The following is a 17,551-nucleotide window of genomic DNA, read 5'->3' as shown; positions in this document are numbered from 1 at the left end:
ATTGAAACTGTCTCCTACTTTGCTTTCCTTTTTTTAATTACTTATTTTAGAGAGAGAAAGCTCAAGTGTGTGTGTGTGTGTGTGTGTATGGGGCGGGGAGGTGGGGCAGAAGGAGAGAGAGACAGAATCCCAGGCAGACTCCCCACTCAGTGTGGAGCCTGATCTCACAACCCCAAGATCATGACCTGAGCCTAAAACAAGAGTCCACACTTAACTGAGCCACCCAGGGGCCCCTCCTACCTTGCTTTCTGTGGGAAGTCTTTATGGTTCTTTTACCTTCCTGAAGTATTCTTACTATTCTTTTCAGATTCTTGTTGGTATATCCTCCTTTTAAATGTTGGACCTTCTCCAACATTCTAAACTTGCACTTCTTTCTTGTGATTCTACAATCACTGGGGACCTATCTGTATATTTATGACTTCATATTTGGGCGTCACTGGTGAGCACAGTAATTATTTTTCCACAAATTGAACATTTCTTTACAGAGGCTCCATAGGATTTTTGATAAATATCAGAATTTGTTAATCATTCCCCACATATTTTTCCTCCTGTATGTACCACCTTTGCTTAATAGCATCAAGATGTTCCAGTTGACCCACAGCAAAATATGAAAGTCATTTTGTCTTGAAACCTCTGCATCTGTTTCCTTCTTGACGTATCTCTAAAAATCGTATTTATAGCACTTTAACACAACCCGATGTTTTGCTATTGTGTTCTTTATCTCTCTTTTTTTGAGTACTCATCATTTCCCTCATAATTTAGGAGTAGTTTTTCTTGCCTTCAGTCTCCCTCATTTTATATTTCAATGGTCATATATGATCATAGTATCATTTCTAAATTACAGTTCTAATTACCTCATTGAACTGTTTAAAATATACAGGGCAGGAGCCTAATTATTTCGGCATGGTAAAAACCTCCCACAGTTTACTCTGTTTTCCATTCTGGCCTCCATTTTAACCACCCCCTCTTGAAATTTCCTTGCTCTAGTCTTGTGAATTATTTGGAGTTCATAAGTATGCACCATATGTTTTACAGTTTACTGCATCTTCTGGAATTTTTCTCTCTTTTAAAATCCAGGAGAGACAAACCATGAGAGACGATGGACTCTGAAAAACAAACTGAGGGTTCTAGAGGGGAGGGGGGTGGGGAGATGGGTTAGCCTGGTGATGGGTATTAAAGAGGGCATGTTCTGTATGGAGAACTGGGTGTTATACACAAATAATGAATCATGGAACACTACATCAAAAACTAATGATGTAATGTATGGTGATTAACATAACATAATAATAAAAAATAAACAAAAAAAATAAAATCCAGTTCAAATACCACATCCCATGGAAAAACTTTCCTGGACCTTTTATATGAAAATGTATTTAACTTCTTGTCTGTGTTCCTCAACTGCATTGTACATTCTTTTTCTATTTTAATTTTCCAGTTGTTTGTTTACCTTCCCACTTCTAGATAATCAATTTTAGAGGAAATTAACTTATTTTTTACTCAAAAATTTAGTGAGGTAATTATGCAGAACACTGGCTTACTGAATACTTGTTGGATTAGTGAGTTTTATTTCTTTCTTTTACTACAGTAGTGGGAGAAAAAAAGACCTGGTAAATGATCTTACAGAACAGAGACCAGGATGGTATCTTTCAAATGAATCAACTGTCTTTCTTCAACTCCCGTAGAACACGGCTCCAGTACCAGTCACCCAATTTTAAACTACCAGCCTCATCAAACCTTTCTTTCTTTTCCTGTTATATTTTAAGATGTAAAGTTTTATCATTGCGCTATTCTAAAGTTGCATTTCTCTGGGGCTACTGGGTGGTTTCGGCAGGTTAAGCATCTGACTCTTGAGTTCAGCTCAGGTCAGGATTGTGAGATCTAGCCCTGCGTCGGGCTCCACACTGGGTGTGGAGTCTCCTTAAGATTCTCTTTCTCCCTCTGTCTTCCCCCCCTCCAAAAAAAAAAAAAAAAAAAAAAAAGTAGCGTTTCTCAACTGGGGGTAAATTTTCCCTCTTTGGACTATTTGGCAATCTTTGGAGATATTTTTGATTGTCAGAACTGGGAAGATGCTGCCAATATCTTGTGGGTAGAGGCCAGGGATGCAGCTAAACATTATACAGTGAATAAGAGAACTCTCCACAACAAATGATTATCCAGCCCAAAATGTCAGTCGATAGTGCCATTGTTGAGGAACCCTGCTCTACAGTGAAGAATATATCTCCCTAAAGGCAATATCCATATCTGTATCTATATGTCTAAATAGAATATTTTAATCAATTTCTTTGGGTGCTTAAATGCATTTTATTTTTTAATTATATGCTATTTTATATTGTCGTATGAATAAAAGTTCCAGTTTTCTTTCTCAAAGGAAACTAAAACATAATTTTATCTGGAATATATCTTTAATTTCCTAGATGTATATGACCTATATATATTCAACTGATTTTCACTTAATTTTAGTGCATTCCTTTTATAAAGTCTAAAATTTATTTTTAAAAGTTTATTTGGAAGTTAGCATCCAAGATGACTTCATTTGTTTCAAAACAGAAAAAAAAAATGACTTAAACTATCTTTCAGAGATATTTTTAAAACATCACATGAATTGAAAATTAATTAATACTTTGTTCCTATACTAGACTTTCTTTTGTAAGCTATAAGTAGATATAATTTCTTCTACTAAATGTATAAATCAAATGAAACATAGTCTATTTCCAGTTTAGAAACAATAGAATGACAAAATAGAACACTCTTCTTCATTATCTACACCTGCATATACTTCTCTCTTTTTTAAACTCTCTACATACATTGCTGAAGGTGACACATGCAATGCAGAAATACTATGGTGAAATTTAATAAGAAGTTAAGAAAAGCAAAAGTGAGAGAAAGATTAGGTTTTGCCTTATCCTCTTGTGATTTAGGCGGCATATTTATAAAAGAATTTGCAGATTTCCTGACGCCTACAGAGCAGCAGACGTTCAAGCTTTATGTACCCTAAAGATATATTGGTCATTTATACTACAAGGTAGCATCCAGTATTAACTTGCTTTTAACAGGATCACTTACTATGTATGAGATTCAGTGGATAGATCCCTACTTTTGTGAAATGTACAGTCACATATGGGAAACAGACAAGCAAGCGTGTGATAAGTATATATTACGGCAAATACTATAGAAGCACGCTGGAAGGTTGAAGATTCCATAGATATCCTGCCCAATAGCCACAGACTCCTTATTCCTGGCTTTTAGAGGCTGGCTTCTGTTCAGGAATAGATGAGCCATGTGCTGAGCGAAAGAAGTCCCCTCCCCAGCTCCTGGGAGGAATATTGATTAAGCAAAGCCCAAAATAACCATCCTTGTCCCTTTTGCAAGTGTCTGGCTCACACATGGTCAGATGATATAACTGGGACTACTGAGATAAAGTTTGATTTGGGGAACCTAGAAAAAAAATTCCTGATTAAAAAACATATGGGGGAAGGGATACCGTCTTTATCCCTCTGCCAAGTGGGTTATGTGAGGGCATGATAAGGAACCACAGCAATGCAGAGGCATTTGCAGTCATTAGGGCATCAGCCTGAATTTGAAAGTCAAAATGCTGAGGATGGTGGATCAGAGCGAGGAAAGATCCTGGTTCTTGATGAGCTGACTCTGCCTCCCACAAGATTCCTTTTATCAACTTTTCTTTTAAAACTAATTAGAATAGGGGCGCCTGGTGGCTCAGTCATTTAGCGTCTGCCTTCGGCTCGGGTCATGATCCCAGGGTCCTGGGATCGAGCCCCACATCGGGCTCCCTGCTCCGCGGGAAGCCTGCTTCTCCCTCTCCCACTCCCCCTGCTTGTGTTCCCTCTCTCGCTGTGTCTCTCTCTGTCAAATAAATAAATAAATAAAATCTTCAAAAAAACCTAATTATAATAGTATTTTCTTTTTCTTACAGCACAAGACATCTTAACTGATAGAGAAAGATACCTAAGCAAAGCCCACAGAGATCAGGCAAGGCTCCTCAAAGTAAATACCACCTGCTTACACCATCAAACCACTTGCCAATTCTATTGAAGTTTCTTGTTCTCCAACCACTGTCTATAGTAGATTCAGTCATCGGACCTGAATAAGGTGCACATATTAGGAGCCTAGTCATATCCCAAGGAATTTTCTTCAAAATCAGAGACCCTATGATATCAAAATTATTGGAACCCAAAAGAAGCAGGAGAAATATTAAATAACCACCCCATATGTGCAATAACTCACTTAAAAGTCATTTAAAAAATAAAAATAAACATTCAGGGACATTGAATTTCTCCAGATAGACAACAAAAGTTGCTAACTCACAAAGGTTGTAAACGTAATTAATAAGAGACCTCGCGTTACTGCCTAAAATGCACCTGAATGGATTATATAGCTTTATTTCCTGAAACTCTCCTAGCTGTGAGGTGAGGGGCACAGAAGGATGCAAGAGATTGTGTGCAAAGAAAGAGAGATTTAGATACAGTCCTACCAAGTATACTTACAAAAATTACTCCAACTATTCAGCCCTCCCTTCTCTTACCCTAACGAGGGGCTGTTTCACATTTCTTTTCTGTAGGGATATTTGAAGGCAGAAAAAATTACATCTTCCACCTTTCTTGTACATACAAATCTGACAGTATGCATTGAGCTACTTTTACCAACCCAGATGTTGCTGCTCCTTGACTAACTAGTCTGTGTACAATAACCGTGGGGTCCAGCTCCACTTCCCAGAAAACCCGAATTGACTAATGGTGGATGTTGTCCATTGAATTTGTAACCAGTGTGTGAAATTGATACATTGATAAATAAACATATATTTTGCCATCCAAGTCAAGACCCTTCTGTGAGCAAAATAAAAACTGTTAATAATTTAACTGAAGTAACTGGCATTGCCCAGAACCGTCCAATGTTCTTCCATTCTGTCCAGGAAGAAGCTTTTATCTCAAGACCTTAGATAGTGGTACCCTTCAATGTCACTCTTTTTCAGTAAAAACATCTATATTCCCGAAACTGTATTCTGAAGTATTCAATAAAATATATTTTAAGTGCTAAATTGTTTTAGAAAATGAACTAATTTGTATGTAATAAATTTTATTGGTAGTTGGCATTTGAAAAGGTCAAAGTTGATTGGAATTCCAAGAATTTCTTCCATAAAGAATTCCTCTTTATGGAAGAATAAAGAATTCCTCTTTATGGAAGAAATGGAATTTGAAATAGACCTTGCAAGATGTGTTGGGCTGTAAGGGTAGAGGAAAGATCGATGATGGTGTGGAAACAATGCGAAGGGAGGGAAAAGGAATATTATACTAATCAATTCAAACTGACTAATAACATGCATCATCTTCTTAAAGTGATAACCATTTACTGATTTACAGTGTGCATAAGACTTTATGCTTGCCATTTGATATTTATTCCAATGGATTAAATTCTACCAATTCTTTTTGATAGACGGGGAAGTTATAATTACTCCCAGTTCAGTATTGAATCTGGCAGAACCTTAAAAAGATTGCAGAAGACTAGGAATTGAAATGGATTTACTGGCTCCTTGCCTACTTCTTTCCTCCACAGACATTGGTCTTTAACTGGATCTTGGAAAAACTGAAAATCTGTCCCCAAATATCATTAATCTCCCTTGAAAAAGTTTTGTGACACAGAGTAGGGATGGAAAAAAGGTAAAAAACCCACATTGTAGAGAACAAATAAGAACATGTATAATAAGGATAAAAGGATAAGGATATCAGCAAGTGGCTGTTAGTGAATATCAAACCTTCTGCTGAATTTGTTAAAATGTAATGATAGGTTGCACTTGGTTGTGTGCCCTCATCCTACTGGTTCACTCATGGTTGGTCACCATAAATCTCTTATTTTCAAATGCACAAGGAAATGGTGATATTCCTTGCATGAGCAATTTTGTGCTTCATTGCTCTTAACTGTGTTTAAGCTTCACTCTTTAAAAGGCTGCAAAGTCTTAGAAAAAAAAGGAGGTCAATATGTGAGATCTTGCAGAAATACAAAAAAAAAAAAAATCTGAAGAAGGGGAAAAAAACCTGCTGCTTTAAAGAGTAACTCATTTAAAAACACAGTTTATGCATTGAAATTAAGTACAAGCCTAGCCTATATGGGATTCAAAAGAATTTCATTACACAAAAGAGTGGTTGAAATAAGTAACAAACTGCCAAAATCAACAATAAAAGCAGAGTGGTATAAATAAGCTCAAGAGGGAACTGAATCAATTTTTTAAAAAGAAATAAACCAGGGTTACTGCCTTGATTCTTGTGGCAGGAAAAAATATCTAAATCAACTTCTTCAGGTGATCACTGAACTTGACCTATTCCTTACTGTAGTTAATATAACTCAACATCACTTAGAAATTGATTTTGATTTATTATATATGCCAAATAAAACTATAATCTTCCTTTTACTTAACCTAAGTTATCTGAGGGCAGAGACTCTGGTTAATTTTTCATTGTTTTATTCCTATACCTATGGTCATGTTTAGCAAGGAGCAGACCCTAAGTTATGTTATTAAATGAATTATTGAAGAAATAATGGACAAATGAGCTTACAACAGCAAGGACCGCATATTACTGTTCCAACAATATCAAATCCGGAGCATTGTGCACAAAACAAATCTTATTCTTAGAACCATGATCTCTTTTATTTCTGATATGTCAGTTCTTGTTTATTGCTGCCCTCCATGTTTCTACAATAGTCACTCATTTATAAGTTCCTTTTCCTTTCTAAAAGAATTGGGAGTAGTCTTTTTTTTTTTTTTTTTTTTTTTTTTGGTCATCAGTGCTTGCTGCCATATTTCTTTTGTGAGTGTATGGAATAGACAGGCAGGCATTAGGTTCATGCATTCACTGCAAGTATTTCTTAGGCTTTGTGATGCTCTCATTGCCTGACAGACTTAATGATCTTTCATAAGTTCTTCATTTGCTACCTACTTGAGCGCTAGGGAGAAAAGAGCCCAGTAAATTCTAGGCGACTTTTTAAAATCAGACCACAGTGAAGATCTATAAATGTTAATGTTCCCTGGATTCCTCTCATAGAATTCATTTTTAAAGTGATTTCAAAATGAGGTTGGTTTTATTTCACATTAATTAATTTCCAATTCCTTTTTTCATCCACTTTATATTCTTCCAGTTTTAATGAATCTAAATGGTAGAGAACTGCCTATATTTATTTGTAATATTTCCCAGTATAAATTTCATTACTCAATTTATTAACAGTAAATGCCACTTTACATTGGAGAGAATTGTAGTCTGTGTTTCAGGGCATTTGGGGTTGGGTTATTTCGTTAATGCATAAACTTTACAAGTATTATGAGTTTAGATATATGTTCAACTCTTCAGAAATTTAGACACTTTGTTCCCCTCTCAAGTGCTCCTTTTACTCATAGAATCTTAGTTTCATTCATTATAGGTAAATGTTTATTCCAGGCTTCAATATGCTAAAGACTCAAACCCTCAAAAAAAACCATCCAGTGCTTGGACCAACATATTGAATCTCAAATTCTGGATTAAAACTACTGTTTTGATAGTAATTACTACTATTTTATTTCTCTTCATTATACTTCTTTTTTTTTTTTTAAAGATTTTATTTATTTATTTATTTGACAGCGAGAGACACAGCGAGAGAGGGAACACAAGCAGGGGGAGCGGGAGGGAGAGAAGCAGGGAGCCCGATGCTGGGCTCGATCCCAGAACCCTAAGATCATGACCTGAGCCGAAGGCAGACGCTAAATGACTGAGCCACCCAGGCGCCCCTGTACTTCTTGTAGATCTTGCATTGGAAAGTAGCTTTTCTATGCTATAAGGTTACAAATTTTTAGGGTTGACAGGGATCTCAGAAAGGATTAGAGTTTTATTTTTTTTTATTTTTTTTTTCTGTTGCCCTTACCCACATGATCCATTCTCAATGTTCTGCTCTGATTGTCAGACAACTATTAATAGCATCACCTGGATTCCTCTGCAGGCAGGCTTCTAGTTGGGTTTCTTCTGGTTGGGTTTCTTTAAAGAGAAAGAGGTCAGATTTTTTTCTTCTCCAATCCAGGCTTGTTTTAGCTGTGGTTCTAATAGTGGCTGTGTACTTCCATGACTATACTTCATTGGTGGAAGACCCCTCTTACTATTGCCAGGTTTAAGAAGACTCAGTCCCCCTTGTCACTTTCCTAAAGTTTGCTCACACATTTATGATCTCTTCATTGAAATACTTTCAATGGAACCATGTGAGTGGGCAAGATTGTAAGAGATAGAGTAACTGATACAAATGTACCACCAGAAACACAAACTCAAATGGAATTCTAGGTATAGATTGATCATATGTTAGTTGAACACATGGGTGATATCCTTGCTGGGGAAATTGGAGCAGTGATAATCTGTTACTCACTGACACCAGACCTAACCAAATTATCATTACTGGTGGCTAATTGCCTACATGATTTGCAGCCTTCGATGCTAAATGGAAATGCTAGCTCCTTTGCTTAAAATTCATGAACAATTTCAAGACAATAATAACAGAGCATTAAAACAATTGTTGGGTTCTAGTAAGTACAGGGCCCTATGGAATTACAAAGACTGCAAGCCTTTGAAACTGATTCCAGGTGAGTACACTGGGTTGGAGTACCAATGGAGAGCGAATGTTTGTGTGATCAAGTGTTGATTCAATCAAATATGATCAATATGAAAATTCTATTGATTACAAAACTGTAGGGTAGAAGGCCTGTCTCTGTGCTGGCGAACTTGGCATAATAAATAATAATACCAATTAATACAAAATATTAATTTTATAAATTAATATAATTCATATATTAATTTAGTGATATTAATATCATATATAATCTAACACACAATATTAATATATTATAATACAATAAATCAATATAAAATATTAATTAATATAAATAAAATTATTGTTGTTGTTATTGTTATTATTATTTAAGGGCCTCTAATTCTCAATTGCAGAAAAGGTGGGAAAGCAGAAAGCTTCCATGAGAATCCTAAAACAATTTCATGTCTCATAACTGCAAGAAAAACATGCTGAAGACTTGGCTCTAAATTGAACTCTGTTAGGTTAAGAGTTACAGGGCCAGTTAAACATGCAACTTCCACATCTCTTAGACTTGAAATAGGACACTGGTTGGGAATAGTGGGATTTGAAGACTTGGTTTGGGGGCATTTTGGTAGATACAAACAAAATTGGGACTCTTTCCCTAAAATATTTTTGAAATCCATTTCCAGCAGAAAAAGTTCTTTTTCTACTCTTTGAGGAAACTAGCATTCCCTTTTATAAAAATCCATTCTAAAAATCCATTAATGACGTGACCTGGGGCAGTTGCTTGCAAAGGAATCCTTATTGTCCCAAATATACTCCCCCACTATCCATCTGGACCCAAGCTCTGGACTAAGAAATGCAGTATGTACAAAAGGAGATAGGCTATATATCAAATAAAACAACAAGATTTTACCACCTCTAAAGGTACTAAATCTAACAGGACCAATTTATCAAAACAATGGTTTTAATCCAGTATTAACTTTTAATATGTTGGCCCAAGCACTTGAGAGTGTACCTAAGAGTTTGATTCCTTAGCATATGGAAGCCTGGAGTAAACAATGGCATACAGTCAACAAAGCTAAGATGCTAGACTTCTTGGCATGCTATATAGGAAAGAGGCTGAAGGCTTAGTGAGATGGGCATGTTGGAACTAATCTGAATGTCTCAAAGATTAAGTAATATGTTTTTGTGGGGAAAACCAGCATTCCTGAAAAGATCTGTGTGAGTGTCCTCTGTAAGTTGGAGGTGAAAATTGGCAATGTTATCATGGAATTGGGCTCTCTGATTTCAACAGGAATAATGGCATCTCTGAATGGTAGAAGCCATCTGTCAGTGCTTAATGAATAGAAATAAGGTGGTTGTAATTACCCATTACGCCTCACTGATGAGTTTCAAACAGATTTTTTCAACCAACTAGGTTCTACAAAGAAACATGATTGATCACGATGTCCCTGGGAATGAAAGAGATAGGCAACTTATTAATGTGCTATTTTATATTTATATATAGGAAACTTATGTCTGGTGGTCAGAAACCCAACTTCAGGCTCCACAGGAAGGATTCAAAGTTTCTTGTAGACCTAAACCACTTTACCACTTTACAGACATGGAGCATATATATTGAGGAAGGGAGAGGAATCCCTTTTAGGAATTACACACACACACACACACACACACTTCCTCCAAACCTTATCCAGAAGAATTTGTGGCCATTTATAAAGTGGTTAGCCACTGGAAAACAGGAAATACAGAGATCTCTTAAGATTATTAGATACTAGGGGCACCTGGGTGGCTCAGTTGGTTGGGCGACTGCCTTCAGTTCAGGTCATGATCCTGGAGTCCCTGGATCGAGTCCCGCATCGGGCTCCCTGCTCGGCAGGGAGTCTGCTTCTCCCTCTGACCCTCCCCCCTCTCATGTGTTCTCTCTCAAATAAATAAATAAAATCTTTAAAAAAAAAAGATTATTAGATACTAGACATGAATAGATAAATAGATGCTGTGACCCACCATTTAGAGTGGAACTGACAGATGTCATATGGTAGATGGTCCAGTGGCCCAGCTTGTGGTTAAAGACTGGGTTCCTGAAGTTAAAAAGTAGTTAAAAGACACACACTGAACAACTAGCAAGATCCCTACAATTGTTCCCTGACCCTTGTTAAGATAAAAAAACAAAACAAAAACAAATAGAAGCTATCAGAACATTCCTCACTTTATACCCTATCACCATCAAACAGTAAGTGATAATAAAATCAATACTACATTTAATAGGAAAATGAAAATTATATTGCTATTTCACATTTTAAGAATGTGAAAGGTCAGAGTTGGTTGGTAATCTTTTCCCTTCGGCTGGTGAATGTTTGATTGATCTTGGAAAATAACTGTGTATTATCATAAACTTGATAAGATAGAACTCCCTACCACTGAAGTTCAAGATGCTACACCTTTATGGAAAAAAAAATAGCACATCCCCTGGTAGCTGGCATAAAGCAACTTATCTGGGAAATGTTCTTTATTCGTTTGCTTTTGTTTTCCAGGCCATTTTGTAAGAAACATTGGAAACAGTTCTCCTTCAGCGAGCAGGGATGGTTTTACATTTTATTCAAAGTTATGTCAAATTTCTTGCTCTTTGTCATAGTGTAACCTGCAGAGACCTCAGCTACCTTAATATGCTTGTGGACAGGAGAAGCAAGTACCCTAGATATCTTAATAAGACACACACATTCTGGAGATTGGGAAACTAATCCATAAAATTTTAGGTGAAAACATTATTGTTAAATTCTCTAGGAGTCCAGTGGTGTCTCAGGTCATCCCTTCCAAAGTAAAAGACAAATTGTTCCACTTTGCTCCAGCTATCACAAATAAAGAGGCTTGAAGGGTATCTTTGGATTTTGTATGTAATATACAACATATTTAGATGAGCTCTCTAACTTACTCTATCGGGTAAACCATGAGGATGCTAGTTTTGAATAAAGATGAGGAAGGAAAGGCTCTGCAGCAGGTCCAGTCTGGGATTCAAGATGTTGTGCCCTGTGTTTATAGCAGACAAAATGTTACTTGAAGAATCTGTGGCAGATAAGGATGTTCTCTGAAGCCCCACTGGGAAAATCAGAGTACCTATTTGTAGAATGTTGGAGCAAAGCCATGTCCTTTTCTGCCAATAACTATCTTTACCTAGAAGCATATCAGGACCTATATAACTCCTGTGGTAGAAATTCAATGCTTAATCTAGGACACCAAGTACATTGATATTTGCACTGCCCATCACACACTAGGTGGTATAATGACACATCAAATCATTACATTGTGCTTATGCTACAGCATTTTATTAATAAAATGAAACAGTGTAGATGACACCAGGCTCAAGCAGGTAAAAAAAAGACATGATGAAGATTCATAAGTAGGCACTTCAGAATACTACAGTAATTAGTTCTGATATTTTGCAATCTCCTTTTCAATCAACACGTAATAGCTTTTTTTTTTTTTTTTTTAACAGGAAAAGGCAAAGCATGGCACCACAGATGCTTCTACATGGTATACTGAATGACAATAGTGAAGAAAATTTTTTCAGAAGATAAAACTTAAACACAGGATATCTTGTTTCTCACGTTGGGAGAAAAGATGGCTTGAGCAATGGATTTGTACTACCTTATGAGTAAGAGTTAACAGATTTGTGTAGCCACTCAGTGGCTTATTTAGAATAAACTGAGATTAGCAACAGTGAGGTCTGGAACAAAAGGATGCAGATGGACTTCTTGGAATAGGCAACAGAAGAGGTCTTCTACTCTAAATAATCAGCCAGACAAGATGAAGAGTCCTCTGTAGACCAATCTTTTTTATCCATCTACTCTGGTGCTTTCTCAATGAACCCACATACAAAGAGGCCATAACAATAGGGTTAGAGGATATGATTTCATCATGACATATTTCAACCTAACCAAAACTGGACCGACTATCCACCCTAGCTGAGTACCAAACTTGCAAAGAGCAGAAAACAATAGTGAGTTCCTGATTTTGCACCACTCCCAGAGAGAACTGCTAACCACTTGGCAAGAAATGATTACATTGTACCCCTTTATTCACTGAAGAGGCAGGTACTCATCCTCTTGAACATAACTAATTTTGGTGTTTTTTCTTTCCATGACTTAATCCTGCTAGTATCATCTTTTGTAGACCAATCAATTGTTTCATTCACTACCATGTTAACTCCATACAACACTATCTCAATTCACCATTTTATTGAGGAAATGGATCCATACCCATGTAATTGGTCTTACTATGTACCTCATACATAGTAGCAGCCAACCTGATAGAAGAGTGAAGTGGCCTATTGAAAACTCAGTTATGACACTAGCTGGGAGACACTTTGAGAGGTTGGCATGTTAACCAACAGAATAAGGTATATATCTTAAGCTAGCAACCGATACATGGCATTTTTTCCTGAGACAGAATTGAGGGGAATGGGTACTAAGAAATGAAGGTAGGAATGGCTGCAATTATACATAATAACCTGCTTATCTTTATGTTTTTGTTTTGTTTGTCTTCCTCCACCATAATTTAGTGAGTTTGGAAGGTTCTACTTTCTAAGGGAGAAAAGCTTCCACTAGGTAATACATCTATAATTTTATTAACTGATTGCTGCAATTGTCCACTGGGTACACATGGATCAAAAATGTAAATACGGGAGTTACTTTTCTGGCTAGAGTGATTGATTTTTATCTTAGTCAGCTTGGGCTACTATAACAAAATAGCAGAGACTGGGTGGCTTAAATAACAGACATTTATTTTTTATAGTTCTGGAGGCTGGGAATTCTGAGATGAGAGTGCCAGTAGGACTGGGTTTTTGCTGAGGGTTCCCTTCCTTTTTACAGACAGCCACCTTCTTGTGGTGTGCTCACATGGCAGGGAGAGAGCTCTAGTTTCTTCATCTATTTAAATGGGCCCCAAACATTCAGTCCATCCAGTCTTGATTACCAGGGGGAAATTAGATTGCTACTATACAGGTTGGGGGCAAAGGAAAGTGAGTTAATAAAAAGGGACCAGAAACAAGTGGACCTATGTAAACAAAAATTCATTACCCCTTGAAGTAAAGAACCAGTCAAGGCAAAATGCTGCCAGAAGAGAAACTGAATATGAAATGATGGAAATGACTTGTTTTATGCAAGTCTGATTTCTTACTCACAAGTTTAAGGCACACAGGTCTGGATTATTTTAAAAAGTATTTCTCGAACCATGAGAGACTATGAACTCTGAAAAACAAACTGAGGGTTCTAGAGGGGAGGGGGTGGGGGGATGGGTTAGCCTGGTGGTGGGTATTAAAGAGGGCACGTTCTGCATGGAGCACTGTTATACGCAAACAATGAATCATGGAACACTACATCAAAAAGTAATGATGTAATGTATGGTGATTAACATAACATAATAAAAAATAATAATAGAAATAAAAAAAGTAAAAAAAAAAAAAAAGTATTCCAACCAAAACAAAATACTGCAATGGAATGAACTCAGAAACATATATGAGAATCCAGTTGTCTTCAATTAAGTAAGACATTAAAGCTATTTGCAAAAATGTAAAGTGATATAATCTTTTTAAATTCATTTTTTAATTTTTGAGATTAGGTTTTTAAAATAAAAATGTGGGAGTGCACCTAGGTGGCTCAGTCGGTTAAGCATCTGACTCTTGACTTCAGCTCAGGTCATGATCTCAGGGCTGTGAGATGGAGCCCTGCCCAGTGTGGAGCCTGCTTAAGATTCTACCTCTTCTTCTCCCTCTGCCTCTCCCCTCCGCTCATGCTCTCTCTCTCAAATAAATAAATAAACAAATAAATAAATATAATCTTAAAAAATAAAATAAAATAAAAATGTGGGGACACTTGGGTGGCTCAGTTGGTTGAGCGTCTGACTCTTGATTTCAGCTCAGATCATGATCTTAGGGTTGTGAGATTGAAACCCTCTCCGCCCAACCAATCAGGCTCTGTGCTCAGTAGGAAGTCTGCTTGAGATTCTCTCTCCCTCTCCGTCTGCCCCTTCCCTCTCTTGTGCACACACTCTCTCTCTAAATAAAATCTTAAAAAAATAAGAATAAAAATGTGTAACACGTAAACACATAATACATTTATTTTTTATTTTGAATTAATCAATAAATATTTTGATAATTAATTTTAATTCTAATATAGTAAATAGTGACAGATTTAACCCACATAAACAAAAACTTTTCATGTTTCTCAACTTTTTAAAGTATGTGGAGTAGGTGTTTTTTTTTTTAATATATAAAGTATTTATTTTTTAAATATGTGAAGGAAGCCCTTAGGGAAAAAAGCTTTAAGAACTGCTAATTAAAAAAAAAAAAAATGAAAACAATTTTATTTCCTAACAAAATCCTCATTATATAATAAATACTTCCTATCCCCAGAATTTTTAAAATATAAAAAAGAAACCTTTCAATTTTATAAACAAACACAAAAATAAAATGTAAGACAAGGAGTGTTACAACAGCTATGAAACTAAAGACTAACCTAGTCTAGAAAAAGCCTTTGGAAGTAAGAGTTGGGAATCAGCTTAGAAAGTGAATCATTGTGTCTTTGTCTCCACAGCTAGGATCATAAAGATAATATTAATATTAGCAGCTATTAACTTTATTTCCATTTTATAATAAGGAAGGCAATAGAAGAAACATTGTTTCAAAACCACCAAGAGATCAACAGTAAATATGGCAGTTTTTTGGAGGAGAAAGAGGTAAAAGAAATGAAAGAAGTTTTATTACTTTGTATTTTTTCAGGTGATTAAAATAATTTATATTCATCACCATTAATGTGAGTTATTACATGTATTATACAGAAAATATTGTAGCAAGCTTAAGGTCCAACACCAAGTAAATAGTGGAACCAGTGTTGAAAAACAATTAGATCTATGTCCAAGGTCTCTCTTTTTATCTTTACATTACATAATAATTTTGTCCTAACACATTAAAATTGCCTTATACTTCCCTGGCATATATAATGCATATTTGAATATTAAAATTTTAATCTCTTTATTAAAATTCTACTCTACATGTATTGCAAAGAATGTGGATTGTGCATTAGTGTTAAATTCATATTAATATGCATTGTGAACCTAAGCAAATGGAAAATCAATAAATGTTAGTGACATACTACATACAAACTCTATAAGGCTAGATTAGGCACTATTTACACAATACCAACAACCCTGTGAGGGGAAAATCAAAACTAATATATGACTGAGTGCTTAGGGAACATAAAATAGATTATAAATTTTTAAAAAGGGTTTTGAATTCCACAAATATTCAGTGGGCTCTCATGGGGCATGTGGCTAATAATAAAAGGTATATTCTTGCAGTAGTACTAATAGGGTTGGACTGGATAGAGGTAAGAACCGTAACAGAAATATAGGCCCCCATATTTCCCAAAGGTCTGATAAAAGTATTTTCAAATTCTGTACCTCAGGAATCCCTTCTTAAAATGGCCTTCCTCCATCTGCCTTCTGTCACTAATGCCTGGCACTCTTGAGTAAAAGAGCAGTTTCTTATTCTGTCATCATATGTATGAGATAGTATATGGTAAGAACAGAGTCTCCAGAACTTAGGTTGGATTATACAAAGCTGCACTGCTTACTAACTGTGTGACTCTGGGCAACTTAACTCAACCATCTGTGTCTCAGTGTTCTTGTGGGTTGAAACTCGCATGGTAATGGTACCTATCTCATACTTTTTACCTTATTAATGATAAATAACCCTGAGACAAGTTTAAATGACTTATATTTTCATATTAGCATGCATTAATTGCTGCAGATACTTTTCTAGGAGCAAGTTTTGTTCAGAGACTATACAAGAATCAGAAGTGACAACTTTTATTTCTGAAGTAAGGGAAGATTATAGGAACATAGAACATAGAATGAGTCCTCAAGAATAAAAGGGATTAAAAATGCATACATACATATATACATAGCTAATTAGTTGTTGCCTAATGAGCAAACACAGAACTACAGTGGCATACAATAGTAAATATTTATTTCTCACATAAACTTGTGGAGTTTAGATGATTTGGTAGGGCCTGTTTGGGCTGTTCTGTTTAGTTGAGTTGGACTCTGTCTTGCATCTATAAATAAGCTAAGGGTTTGGTTATAGTCTGGATTTGGCTGGGATGCCACATCTTGGAACATCGATATGTTTGCCAGCTCCTGTGACCAGGTCCCTAGCTCAAGTACATACTTTTCATGGAGATGTGCACAAGAGGAAGTGCAAGAGAGGAAGCCCGAGTGCTCATTTCAGCAGCACATATGCTAAAATTGGAACAATACAGAGTTTAACACAGGCCCTGTGCAAAGATGACATGCAAATTCTTGAAGCAGTCCATATTTAAAAAAAGAGACAGAGAGAGAGAGGAAACCCCATCTCACAAGTGCTAGGTCTCCACATCACATCTGCTGAGCCTGTCATTGGCCAAAGTAGATGTAGTAGGTTGAATAGTGGTTGCTAAAAAGATACATCCACATTTCAGAATCTGTGAGAGTGAGCTTATTTGGTAAAAGTGTCTTGAAGATATAACTGTTAAAGGAACTCAAGATGAGATCATCCTGGATTACTGTGGCTGGCGGGCCCTAAATCTAGAGACAAGAGTACTTAGAGAGAAGAGGGGCAGACACGGACAGAGAGGAGAGAACCATAGGAAGATAGAGGCAGAGATTGGAAAGCTCGAAGCCACTACCAACTGGAAGAGGCAAGGAAGTGCTCTTCCCTAGAGGCTCTGGATGCAGCGTAACTCTGCTGACAACCTTAACTTGGGACTTCTGCCATCCAGAACTGGAGAGAATAAATTTCTGTTGTGTTAAGCTACTAAGTTTGTGGCAATTTGTTATGACAGCCCTATGAAACTACCGTAACAGGTAACACTTTTGAACTTAGATTCAAGTAGTTAGCAAAGTAAGCACTGCTCACAGGCACTGCAATGTTGTATGGACTGAATACAGAGAAATTTGAAGAATT

At 36.4% G+C, this 17,551-nt stretch overlaps 1 non-coding gene across 1 annotated transcript; it reads left to right on the top strand.

The window, feature by feature from the left end:
* Positions 1-16,824: 16,824 nt before the first annotated feature.
* On the top strand, positions 16,825-16,928 carry LOC123849128 (U6 spliceosomal RNA). Its single transcript, XR_006791965.1, has one exon. It is a non-coding gene; the product is annotated as a U6 spliceosomal RNA (small nuclear RNA).
* The last annotated feature ends 623 nt before the right edge of the window (positions 16,929-17,551 follow it).

Source organism: Mirounga angustirostris, unplaced genomic scaffold (genome assembly GCF_029215605.1).
Source record: "Mirounga angustirostris isolate CCGP_5_RB_7025 unplaced genomic scaffold, mMirAng1.0.hap1 SCAF_2, whole genome shotgun sequence".
Classification (NCBI taxonomy): domain Eukaryota; kingdom Metazoa; phylum Chordata; class Mammalia; order Carnivora; family Phocidae; genus Mirounga; species Mirounga angustirostris.
Note: the sequence above shows the minus strand (reverse complement) of the source record. Positions and strands in the feature narration are given on the sequence as shown.